Below are 13,022 nucleotides of genomic sequence, written 5' to 3' on the forward strand. Positions count from 1 at the left end.
AGGGAGGTCTGGCCTCAGCCTGGGCAGAGGCGAGGCCCCTGGGGCTCAGGTTCACCCAGCTCCTGAGAGCCTCGTGACAATGGGGCTTGCTGGTTGGGGTGGGGGGTGGAGCCTGGGGTGGGGGCGTGCTTTGCCCGTGGGGGGCGGGATCAGGGTTGAGTAGAGATGGCTGGACTCTGGGTGCCCCTGGAGCCCGGCTGTCCTGGCTGCCACGTGGGCTTCCCTGGGCCCAGCGAGAGAGCTCTCTGCAGGATTCCTCCCGCTGCCCACGGGGCTTGTCTGCCCCAGGCCAGCGGAGCCCCAGGGAGGGGAGGGCAGGCAGGAGCCACAGCCACAGCTGCAGTCTGGTTTTTTATTTTATTTTATTTTATTTTATTTTTTAGTTGGTCCCCAATACCTTTATTTTATTGGTCCCCAATACCTTTATTTTGTTTATTTATTTTTATGTGGTGCTGAGGATCGAACCCACGTTTCGCATGTGAGAGGCCAGCGCTCTACCACTGAGCCACAACCCCAGCCCCCCCCGCCTTTTTTTTCCCCCAAAACTAGATTTTAAAGATTTTCTTTTAATTGCCCCAGAACGTCTCTTGTTACAATAAAAAAAAAAAAAATTCCAGACAATGCTAATGTATCTCTTACCTCCCCTCCCCAAAACAAATTTCTGTCCCCAAAGGTAACTCCTTCAGGTAGTATTTTTTAAATAAAGATGATACATGCCTCTCCAAATCTCCTACTCACACACACACACACACACACACACACACACACTTAGGCAATATCAAATGTCTAAGATGAAATGTTTCCTTCTCCCAAATCATCGATGATTTCTCGGCTCTCGCCCTGCATCTTTTGAACTTCCTATTCAGGCGTAGATATTGGCTGTTTCTGGGTCCCCGGATGTGTCATCCTGACTCTCGGGGTTCTTATGACTTCCCCAGCATGGACACCACTCCAGCCAGTCCTAACCAGGTGCCCATGGTGGGTTCAGTCTCCCCAAGAGGGCGGATGCCTGGGGTCTCTTCTATTTGGTTCTCAGCCAGGGGACAGTGCAGACCCTCAGCCTGGGGTGCACTGGGGTGTCTGCCCACTCCGTCACCCCGTCCACCCCGTGTGTTCAGCAGGGACTCTGCCCCAGGCTCCTCCTCTGGAACTGGGGGGTTGGACCTAGTCCTTCCGACCTCCCCGGGAATGGACCTCCCCGGGAATGCAGTCCTGGTGGCTGTCCTGGTGATGTCCGACCACTTGCCTTGCACCTTGTCCCATGTCCCTATTCCCTCCCAATACCCTGAGTCAGTCCCCAGGCAAAGACTCAGCCCAGGAAACCAAGCAGGAGAAAGCCTCCAGGTCCCACCCCTGTCCTGCTGCTGCTGCTGCTGGTGGTTCAAAAAACAAAAATAAACACCAAAATATAAAAAATAAAAGATAATAAAAAAATTAATATTTCTAGGATGCGAGTCTCCAAAGAGCAAATGGCAAGAAGCTGCTGAGGGAGCCAAGTTGGGCAGAGGCAGGGGTGGTTTTGTTCCTGGGAGGGGCCTCTAGTTCAAGCACATTCCCGGGGGGGGGGGGGGGGGGGGGGGGGGGGGGGGGGGGGGGGGACCGGGCTGGAGCTCCCTGGTGGAGCTGCCCAGCATGGAGGCCCTGGGTCCTGTCCCCAGCACATAAACACAATTCCCGGAACGCGACCCCATGTGCTTTGCTGGTAATTAAAGTGGCCGTTCATTAGTGTTTCCTCTGCCTGTTTCCCTTGTTTGTTGTTCACAGTGATTGGTGAGGTTTCTGAGTGACAGGATGTTACCACGGAGGTCGGGGAGCCTAGAGGGTCAACCAGCCAGGAAGCCAGATCCTCCCGGCTCCCGGGGCGATCTGCTGCTCAGATCCTATGGGTCAGTGTGGGGACACCAAAGGCATGATCAGATGTGCCTTCCTCTACTGGTCCTTACCCAGGTCACATGTAGAAACAGTATTCCACCCAAAAGAGAGGCGAGAGTCCACCCTTGCACCGTGCCCAGTCCTGTCACCAGGCGGTTTCATAAAAGCTGTCAGGGCTCCACATGCAGCTGTTAGGCTGAGGAACACCAGGGAGGAACTGGGTCAGAGAATGGGGGGACACTGAGTGGTCCCAAGGAGAGGAAAGAGCCTAGGGGTGAGGCCAGGATTCAGGTCTCTGTGTTGAGTGTGGTCAGGGTCTGTTGTGCAGGTTGGCCACTGCACTCTTTGCTTCTTGTCTCTGTCCCTCTTCTCCTGCTGCGCCAGTGGGAGGTCAGTCACCCCCTCTGGGAAGTAGAACCCTCACGTGGGGGTGGGAGAGGGCAGTTTCCCTAAATGCAGGCCCAGCCCTCCTGCAGTCCCTCCACTACACCTCCAGCTCAGCCCCCGTCCCCTCCTGCTCATGCATCCATCTTCTCTGCACCCCCCGACCCCAGGGTGTACATAACACTCCTGTTCAGTTCGACTCCATACCAGTGGCCACTACCATGCATGAGAGAGGCCGACAACCCTCCACACTCTTGAGCCTGCGATCCACCGGGAAAGACAATAGCAAAGAAAGAAAGAGGTATGGGCGCTTAGCTGTCCAGGGCGGCCAGGGCAGCAGGCACCCAGACTTGCACCATCTTGCAGAGAACTGAGGCCCCATGCCTGCCCCTGGCCGAGCTGCCTGCCCAAGGTCCCCGCCGCTCCTGAGTCCCTGCTTATTCCCCAATATGGAGGCTCGCTGCCGTGCTGGGGGTCAGGATCTGCCTGCAGCTTCCCCCCAGGTCACCCCCTTCCTGGGCTGCAGGGATGAACGGAACAGACCCGGCCAGGACTAGAGTCAGTCTCCACCCACAGCCCAAGGGAGCACTGTGTCAAGAAGGATCCTGATGCATGGGTTTGGATTTAGGGGGGTTCCTTTGGACCACTCATAGGGTCCCATACAGGAGCAAACTGTGGCCCTTAACCTTTGCCTGGCCTCTGTACCTGCAGGTTGCTGGCCCTGAAGTGGGTCATACAGTGGGAGAAACGGGGGGGGGGGGGGAGGGTTGGGGGGGTGTTATTCTAAGGCTGCCCTTGGGCTCTGGAAGGACAAAGGTGATCTGGACACATGGGGTCAAATGTGGCCAAAGATTGGCCTGACCAGGCCTTGATGGTCCTTTGCTGGCACATGTGAGCTCTTTGCTTCTGGACGGGACAGCAAACCCAGCATGCAGCCAGAGACCATTGGAGGCCGCTCGGACCAGGTGGGGCTCTGGAGGCCACAGAGCTCTGCTGTCAGCCTCTCTCCTGGGAAGCCTTTCCCAGGGGGAGCAACACAGCCCAGGGCCAGGAGAGAAGGTGGGTGCCTCCCAGGCGGGCCCTGCACCCCTCCCACCGGCTGGTCCTTTAGGGAGCTGTGTGTCCCCTGTGGCTTGCTGTCAGAGCCATGTCCTTCCTCCCAATGGGCTTTGTTCTATTTAATTTGGAAATAAAACCACTTGAAACCCCCCAAGCTGGAGAGGAGAGGGGGCTTGGGACTCTCACTGGGATGGCTGGAAAGCCAGGGTGAGGTTCTTCTAGGGCTCTCGGGACCCCAGCCTGCTGTCACTATGTCACTGGGCAACGTCCAGTGCTTCTGCAGTGAGGGGACAGTACAACAGGTCCACATGGCTGTGGGAAGTGGCCATGGTGCCCTGCTGGGTTCTCCTGCTTCTCCAGGCCCAGGCAACAATCATCACCCAACAACTGTGACCTCGGCACTGGGAGCCAGGCACTGCCAGGTGTGGGGTGCCGGGGAACCGACGGACTGGCCTGTTCTTTCTTTTCCCTTTTTTTTTTTTTTTTTTTGTGGAACTCCATGCTTACAGCATGTTAGGCAAGTGCTAACCACTGACCCATTATTCCTCTTGACAGTGGAAAAAGGAATGCTGAGTGTCTTGCGCAGGATCTCTCAGGTGAAGTAAGAGCATTAACAGTAAGAATAAGAGTTGCCAAGCCGGGCGTGGGTGGTGCCCACCTGTAATCCAGTGACTCGGGAGGCCGAGGCAGGAGGATTCCAAGTTCCAGCCCAGCCTCAGCCACTTAGCAAGGCCCTAAGCAACTCAGCGAGACCCTGTCTCTAAATTAATAAATAAAAATAAAAAGGGCTGGGGATGTGACTCAGTGGTTAAGCACCCCTAGGTTCAATCCCTGGTACCAAAAAAAGAAGACTCCTCATTAACTGAGCATTTTCCGTGTCTCGGGCTGTGTGTTCTAAACCTTCACATGCACAAACTCACTTACCTTGCTATGTAGCTCAAATGCCCAGGTCCCCACCTCCTATTGACCTGGGATCCTCTGCCTCTGTAACTTCTCAGCCCTCAAAATATGCACTAGAAGGTACTAGAAGGATCTAGGTGGAAAAGGGCTAGGACACTTAGCCTTTGTTTTAGAAGCAGCCCAGAGGTCAGATAATGATCCAAGATGAGCCAGTGAGTTAGGGCCACAGCAGGGCCCTCCTTCTCCCCTGGACCCTGCTCCCTCTAGTCTACCACCCGTTGCTCACCGTTGCCTGCCCTGGCCCACAAGTATGTCTCTTCAGCCTGCTGTGCGGAGACCTCACCGCTACAATGGCTTCTGGGTGGTAGATAATATGCAAGCCCTCTTAACCAGGATTTAAGTGAGTATCGGTCCCTCACACCTTAGTATGAATTAGCTCCCTCCGTTGCTTTCCTCAGGGCTAACAAGGCAAGGGCACTGGTGGGATGGGGATTTTTAAGAAAAGAGCAGAGAGTGATAGCTGTGGGATCTTCTAGCTTTGTCCAGGGAGGCAGAGGTCCAAGGCAATTGCCATGGTACAAGAAGGAAGCCTGATATCAAGTCTAGTTTCTGGAGTTCACTTGCTCTGAGCTCCAGGTCCCATTCCTGTGAAATGGCAGCAGAGAAGAGGCTGACTCGGGAGTCCCTTCCAGAAGGATGTTCTGGTTTTCCTCTCCACAGGACAGGGGTCCAGGAAGCCGGTGGACAGCCTGCCAGCACCCCAGCCCCAGACCCAGGACGGGAAGGCCTGGCTTCTGGGCCCCTCCTCTGACTTCTGCGTACAAGGCCATCCCTGCCTTGTCCCCAGGGCAGGAAAGGGGCTGGGCCTCAGCCCCACCCACCATCTCTTCTCCACCTCTGCCAGGAGGAGGACCCACCACTGGGTGGCCAGTGACAGGCGGGAATCTCTGCTCCACCTGTGAGCCCTGGATCTCCCACAGAGGTGGACTGAGTCCCTCTGTCCGTCACTGACAGGCGTAAGGCGACAACAGTCGACAAGTTGCACAGGTCTTAGGTACGAGCCTGATGGACTCCTACAGGTGTACAAACCCCACACTGCGGTTCGGATATAACTTGGGCGCCTCCCCCAGGACTTCATGTGTTCCAACTTAAACCCCTTTGGGCTGGGGATACAGCTCAGTTGGTAGAGTCTGGCCTCGTGTGCACCAGACAAGGCCTGGGTTCAATCCCCAGCTCCGCAGGAAAAACAAAAAAACCTTAAACCCCTGGGGTGAGTTAGACGGCGTACACTTGCCAGGTGTGGAGGCTCCCTGAAAGGAAAGTGACCACGACACTTGGAGTGACCAAGAGATCTTTATTGCAGCCGTGTCTGATTAACAGGGAAGGAAGAGAGAGAGAGAGAGGAAAAAGAGAAGGAAGAGAGAGGGAGAGAGCAAAGTGAGACAGAGAGAAAGAGAGAGAGAGAAAGTGAGAGAAGAAAGAGAGAGGGGCCCGGCAGGAGGGAGTTTTTATAGCCCAAATCTAACGGGGTCTCTGGGTCTGCAAGCTGCCTTGTTGGCGGACGGTGACTGGATCATACAGTAGTTGCTAAGGGTGTCATCTTGTGCCCCCAGGCAGACGGGGCAGGGGCTAGATTTGGGTTTCTGTTGCACCAGACAGGTGGGGTCGAGTGCCCAGTCTTGAGTGGGGTGGAGTGTTCAGACTTGAGGCAAACAAGCGATAAGGAACCAGAAGGGTGAGGGTGAGGGTGGAGTGTTCAGCCCACCCTGCAGCTAACATTGGTTCAGCCTGCTCCGCAACTAACACTCCCACCTATAATCCTGGCTGCTTGGGCAGCTGAGGCAGGAGGATCTCAAGGTCCAGGCCAGCCTGGGCAATTTAGCAAGACCCTGTCTCAAAACACAAATTTTAAAAAGAGGCTGGGGATATGAATATAACTAGCATATTCAAGGTCTTGAGTTCAAGTCCCAGTACTGGGGGCCCTGGGGGGGATGAAGTTTCAGAGCAATGAGTCAAAATAAATCTCTTTTCTTCATAACTCACTCAATCTGCAGCATTGTGTTTTAGCAACAGAAAATGGGTTAATACATCATAATCACCATTCACATCTAGATGATGTCTTACACCAGTATATTTTCATATAATTTTATCTCTGCCTTTGTCTAGTACCTCCATGTATTTCTATTATTTATGCCTAAACATTTTTAAGTAAAAAATAGAGTCTCCTATTTGTTCACATCTTTACAAAAATCTGGTCTTCTCTATTCCTTTCAGCACCATAGAAGACATTGTTGCATTCCACCTCCTCCTCCACGTGGGCTCAGCTGTCCCTGCAGCAGGGAGCTTCCTGTCCCTGGTTGGACATGAGTGAATGGGAGGGGATGTCCCTTGGGTGCCCTGTGACAGGTATGGACGGAATGCCAGACCAGAGTGAACAGGACAAGGCGGGGCTCCAGGTGCTGGCTCCCCAGGAGTCCCTTGGGGTCACCTGGAAAGGATGCTATGCTCTCTCTCACCGACACAAGTCTCTCTCAGAGTTGCCAACCAGGCTGCTACAGAACCAGGCTTCTCACAAGCATGTTTTTGGGGAGGGGCCACAAAGCCAGGGCCATTGCTAGTCATCCCTGTGACCTTGTGCAGGGGGCCTCCCTGCAGGCAGAGGTGCTGGTCCAGGCTGGCCTGTGTCTCTGTGACACCACTGACATCATGTTCCCACCCGGTGACTGATGTCTGCAGGGAGACTGGCAGCTCATTTGCTGCTGATTTGCTTCCCAGAGCTATCAGACCCAACTTGTCACAGTAATAACCCATCTCGTGAGGACATCCTCTGCAGTTTGCAAAATCCAAACTGACAGCCTACATCCTGGCCAGGGTGGGGACCAGGCTCAGATGCACACTCTCGCCCCAGGGGGCTACTGGCCTGAGAGGCATGACAAAGAGAGAGGGCCCAGGCTGCAGCCCAGACACCTGCCTGTCCCCTGGGACCTCTCTGCTTGCCCAGCTGAGGTCATCAGATCATTGGTTGGAAGCTCTTCCCTTACCTTCCAGTCCAGCAGCACTTTACAGTTTACAAAGGAAGCTTCTCCACTCCCAGCAGTGTGTCTGAGCTCAGAACTTCTTTAGGGAGGAGGGAAGCAGCCTGCCCAAGGCCACACCACTGGCAAGAGACAGGGATGGGGACCCACACCTTGTCTTTTGGAGCCAGTTCTTGGGCTGCCTGGAGTGGACAAGAAGCCTATTACCTCTGTCCCTAGCCTGGCAAGTACACCCACCCTGAGGTCAACACACCCAGTGACTCTGGCAGGCCCTGCACAGTGTCACTTTAATCAGGAGGCAAACAAGACATTCACAATGACCCCTCCCTTCTGTCCCTGAAGTCCCTCCTAGCCTCTGCTCAGTCTTCCGCAGAGCCTGGTCATCTATGGGCCTCCAGGAGCCCGGGGGAGGAGGGGGATGTCAGGCCTGGCACCAGGGCTGGCCAGTCAGAGGCCAGTGACCACAGAGCTGCTCACGTCTGCACATATTTGAGCATCCACATGCTCCAGGGCCAGAGCCCTCTGTCCCTCCACTGGAGGCCTTCTGTGCTCTGCCAGTAGTGACCCAAGAACTCTGGCTGGCCTACCCTTGCACCAGACCTCAGCAGAGAGGCATGCAGAAGCCCATGTCTCCCAAGCCTCCCAGGCCCTGCCCTGCCCCAGGCATGCGCAGGCAGAGGACACGCACACTCCAGACTTGACCTCTTGAGGCTGTTGCCCCGCCTGGGCTCCCTGCCACCCCTGCAGCCTGCAGGGCCTGAGCCCTGGACTCTTCCCCACACCCCTCCTCCGTCCTCTGTCCCGAGGAAGGCATGTGCCTCTGTTGTGGCCCAGTCTCACCTGCAGACCCTGTGAGATGCTCCATGAAGCTCCCCTGATGGAGGTTGCTAGGAGGAAATACCCAACAGTGGGATCCAGGCACAGGGTTATGCTTACTTAATGTGGCAGGGACTGTCCAGTTGTTCCCAGAGGGAGGGGACGGTCTTTACTTCGCTAAAGAGATTTTTGCGTCTCTCCACATCCTTAACAACCGCGGCTTCATCTATTCTAACGGGCAGAGGGACTTTAGTCAGTTTGACCCAGAGCCTCTCTTCCTAAATGCACCGTGGGGGGCTGTCACCACCCTCCTAGCCAGGAACTGCGGAATGGGACTGTATTTGGACATCGGGTTTTTAAAAGAAGCCTGGGTTAAAATGAGGTCATTTGGGGGGCCTCAAACCAACACCGCTCGGATGCGCATGAGAAGAGATGAGGATGCAGACTCCGAGGGAGACCCAACGCCCAGCCTCAGCCTTGCAGCCTCCAGAACCGTGAGAAATAAACGGGAAGCCACCAGCGGGGGAGCTTGGTTAGGAGAGCCCCAGACAGAGAACAGAGCTATTCACAATATTGACCTGGATGCTGACCAATCGGAAGACAGGGGCGGGGCTCCCTGTGATTATGCCGACCAATCAGAAGAGCTGGGGCGGAGCTACCCATGATTATGCCGACCAATCAGAAGAGTGGAGGCCTTGCTCCTGTAAGCCGGTCTCCACCCTCTAGCGGCCCAGCCCAGGAATTCTGAGAGATCCCGAGGCCTCTGTGGCTTCAGGGATGTAGCCATCTGCCATGGGTCTCCAGGAACAAGGGCCTGAGGCGAGGTGTAAGGCATAAACTGCACTTGGGGGCTGCAAGTCGTGAGAGAGAGAAGGGAAGACGCAGTGTGATGGGAAGGGAGGACAGTCTGTGGGTTACCGCTCTGAGGGAAAGCATCACACAGGTGCTCCCCAGGGGTGTGCACTCTGCTGAGGAGAGAGAGAATCCAGGCCCTAACTCCTCCACCCCATCCGATGGGCCACCTGGGTACTCGAGGGCCTCTGGGGTGGTATTTCACCAAGGTCCCAAAGTGTGGAAGGGTGCTGTCTTGGCCTATTTATCTGTTGCTATAACTGAATGCCACAGACTGGCTAATTTATTAGGAAAAGAGGTTCACTTGGTTCACAATTCTGAAGGCTGAGAAGCTCAAGATCTGGTGGCCACTTCTGGTTAGTTCTTCCTGAGAGTGGGGACTCTTTGTAGGCCACAGGGCACCACAAGGCAAGATAGACCGGCCAACCAGGTCTCTTCCCTTCTCATAAATGCACAATCCCATTGGGTCAGGGTCCCACCCAGGGACCCCTCTTAATGCCTCACAGTGCAGGTTGAATTCCAACATGAGCTCAGGTGAGGCTACTTAAACTGTAATAGGTGGAGCATTGACCACAACAGGTGCCAACCCACAGGGGAGAATTTCAGCATGGCCCCACCCAGACGGCCTATGCACCCTTTAGGTCTCTTCAACAAGTCTCCTGATTGTCCTGGGTTGAATAGCTTGCCCTTAAGTCCATGTCCTCCTGGGACCTCGGAATGTGGCCTTATCTGGCTAAAGACTCTTTGCAGGTAACATTGGTCAAGTTAAGAAGAGGTGGTACTGGCGGGGGTGGGGGGTGGCACCGGCCTGTTACCCTAGCAACTCAGGAGGCTGAGGCAGGAGAGTCTCAAGTTCAAGGCTAGCCTGGGCAACTTAGGGTGGGGATACAGTTAGTGGTAAAACGCACCTGGGTTCAATCCCTGGTACAGAAAAAAAAAAGAGGCTCCCCTGGATTGGGGTGCACCCTCATCTATGCCTGGTGTCCTTGTACAAAGAGAGTCAGACACAGACACCCAGGGAAGGCAGTTATGTGATAGCGGGGCAGAGTCTAGAGCATGTGGCCACAAGCCAAGGAATACCCGGGATTGCCAGGCACCAGCAGAAACTGGGAGAAAGGCCTGGAACAGATTCTCCTCACAGCCTCCAGAAGCACCAGCTCAGCCTCACCTTGACTTTAGATTCTGACATTCTCAGCTGGTGAAAGTCCCCAAGTGTGCATCCATTGCTGTGCTAACCTGTTCTGGCAGCCCTGGGAATCCGATCATCTCTTTTACTCATTTTTCTCCTGTGTGTCCTGTTGGTGTCCTTCTTTGACTTATAAGAGTTCCCACATGCTATGGTGTGGGGGTGGCCTGGGTGTCCCCCAAGGGTGGCTTGTGGCTAAAGGCCAGCTTGCCAGGGTGACACTATGGGGAGTGTGGGCCCTTTGGGAGGTGGGGCCCCATGGCAGGTCCTCAGGTCACTGGGGCCACAAGATAGTTCTTGTGCAAGCCCTTGAGCTCTCCCGGGAAGATGTTGTAGAAGGAGCAAGCCTGCCAGACACGGTGGTCACACCTGTCATCCCCAGCAACTCAGGAGGCTGAGGCAGGAGGATCTTGAGTTCAAGGCCAGCCTCAGCAACTTAGGGAGACCTTCAGCAATTTAGCAAGACCCGTCTCAAAACTGAAAGGACTGGGGTTGTAGCTCAGTGGTAAAGTGCCCCTGGGTGCCCAAGTACCAAAAATAAATACATAAATAAAAAGGAATAAGCCCAGCCCCACCTCTTTCTCCTTGCTCCTGGCATGGAACTGCTTACTCCTCCACATGCTCCCACCATGATGCACTGCCATCCACCACCCTCCCCAGGGGCCAAACAAGGGCTGCCTGATCTTTGACTTAGAGCTTCCCAAACTGTGTGCTAAATGAACCTTTTCTCTTTATAAAGTTAGCTGCTACTGGCATTTTAATATAGTCTCACAAAGCAGATGCACCAGGTATCACTGTCTTAACAGCTTTGGACAGGTCTCTTTCCAGCCTGTTTTCTAATGTTACCTTTGAGGGTCCTCAATTACTAGAAATGCTTACTTTTCACACAGTCATATCATCAATGTTTTGTCCATGATTCGTGCTTTGGGTTCTGACTTAAACATCTTCTGCTTTTGACATTGGTTTTGGAGATTCTCCCTTTACATTCACGTGCCTGGCCCAAGAGGGGCACAGTTTTCAAGAAAAGGGTGACTCCCTGGCTGCCCTGAAACTCTCCCCCCAAAGCCATGTCCCCCCTCAGTGCTGACCTGCAGAATCTCGTCACAGAGCATCCTGGACAGCCTGTCATGGTTATGCCAGCCCAGAGCCGAGGACCAGCCCAGCACAGCTTGGGTCAGAAGCGCTTGGGCAAATTCAGGCTCATTTTTAAGATACTTGCTCTGCGGAGCCTGGAGAGACCCTCCTCAGTACCTCAGATGCCCAGCGGCCTCCGTGGCTCCCGTGATGCTTTGTGGGAGGAAGGCCCTTGGGGGTCCACGGAGGGTGTGGTGTGGACCAGACACCTGTGCAGTGGCCAAGCTGCAGGGACCAGGGTCCTTGAGCTCCACCCCAGTAGTCCCAGGTCAGCCTCAGGCATCCACGAGCCAAGAGACGCAGGGCTCCTGGCCACTGCATCTAGGTCTGAGGGCCAGAAGGTGCCCCTGACATCCAGGTGAACCTGCCACAGGTGCGGGTGTTGTAGACGGTGTTGCCCAGATGTCACAGTGCCCACAGGGAGCACCAGTCCTCCACCCCTGGCTACCGGTGCCGTTTCTGAGTCCAGCTCTGTTGGGAAATAAGCCCAAGTCACGTCCCTAAGCAGGCTCCTGTGGTCACCCTCAAGCCATCTGTCCTGAGCCTGCAGGATGTCCCTGGTTCCATCCAGTTGTCCCATCCTGGCCTCTCTCTGTGGACGTTGCTCTGTGTGTGTGTGCGCGTGTGCGTTTGTGTGTGTGTGTGTGTGTGCATGCGTGTGCATGTGTGGACGTGTGTGTGCGTGTGCGTATGTGTGTGAGTGTGTGTGTGCACTTCTTCCCCACTTGGTGTGTACCTGGACAGGCCTCAGGTGCTTTCTGGAACCAGGTGGATTCTGATGAATTCCCTGAACCATTCCTGCCATGCACCTTCCTAGGGCCACCCCCTTTCCACTTGTCTAGATGCACCTGGGCCTCCCTCGATGACTGGAATGAAGAGCAAGGGAGGATGGACAGACCCTGAGAAGGGCTGGACCAGCCCCCTGCTGGAGCAGGCCCCTCCGGGCATTCCTGAGGAGTGGGCACCTCCTCCAGGCTGGGCCTGCTGCTCCCAGGGGAGCTTAAGCCACCTATTTCTTTAGCTCACTCAGCAAATCCTGAACAAGTCCCTGTTAGAGTCTATAAACAAGTCAAGATGGCGCCTGGCATTTTGCAGAGGGAGTGGTTTGTGAAGTAACGCCAGCGAGCCATTAAGTGTGGAGATTCCTTATTGGTTGACTGCTGTATCGAGTTTGTGTTAATTAGATAAGCTGTGTGGAATGTATATCTACTCCTCCTGTCCTACAATAAACGGCTCCCACTCCTGCTGTAAAAATGTACACAAGTTGCTCGTCACCACCACCACCACCACCCCCTGCCCCGGTTATTTTGCTGCAGCCGGACTGTGGCAAGTCCCAAAGATAGAGCACTGACCAGAGAGGACCCTGTCTAAAGGAGCTTCCTCTCTGGTTGACAGCTCCGCACTGACCAGCCAGAGGAGGGAGAGATCCTCTGAAATGAGTAAGAGCTCCTGGGGCATGAGGGACATGGAGGGGACTGGGAAGGGCAGGCATGGGTTTGACTGCGGGAGGTATGGATGGGGAGAGTCGGGGGAGAATGTTCCAGACAGGCCGTTGCATGCAAAGGCCCGCATTAGGGAAGCTCACGCACAATTCTAGTTTGAGGATGTCTGGGTATGAGAAGAAGAGGGTGGTGCTGAAGCTGAACAGATGGGGGGTCCTCAGAGGGCAGCGTGGGCCCCTAGCCAGGCTGGGCCAGCAGACCCTCGCTACCATGAGGCCACGTTTCTCTGGGGTAGCCAGGAAGAGGGCTGTGACGGCGCAGGTTGCTACAAGCCCCTGAGCT

At 54.9% G+C, this 13,022-nt stretch overlaps 1 non-coding gene across 1 annotated transcript; it reads left to right on the forward strand.

Moving 5' to 3' along the window:
- Positions 1–2,866: 2,866 nt before the first annotated feature.
- On the forward strand, positions 2,867–2,997 carry LOC143380830 (small nucleolar RNA SNORA42/SNORA80 family). The gene has a single exon (XR_013088705.2). It is a non-coding gene; the product is annotated as a small nucleolar RNA SNORA42/SNORA80 family (small nucleolar RNA).
- The last annotated feature ends 10,025 nt before the right edge of the window (positions 2,998–13,022 follow it).

The sequence above is a fragment of the Callospermophilus lateralis genome, chromosome 14, assembly GCF_048772815.1.
Source record: "Callospermophilus lateralis isolate mCalLat2 chromosome 14, mCalLat2.hap1, whole genome shotgun sequence".
Lineage (NCBI taxonomy): Eukaryota > Metazoa > Chordata > Mammalia > Rodentia > Sciuridae > Callospermophilus > Callospermophilus lateralis.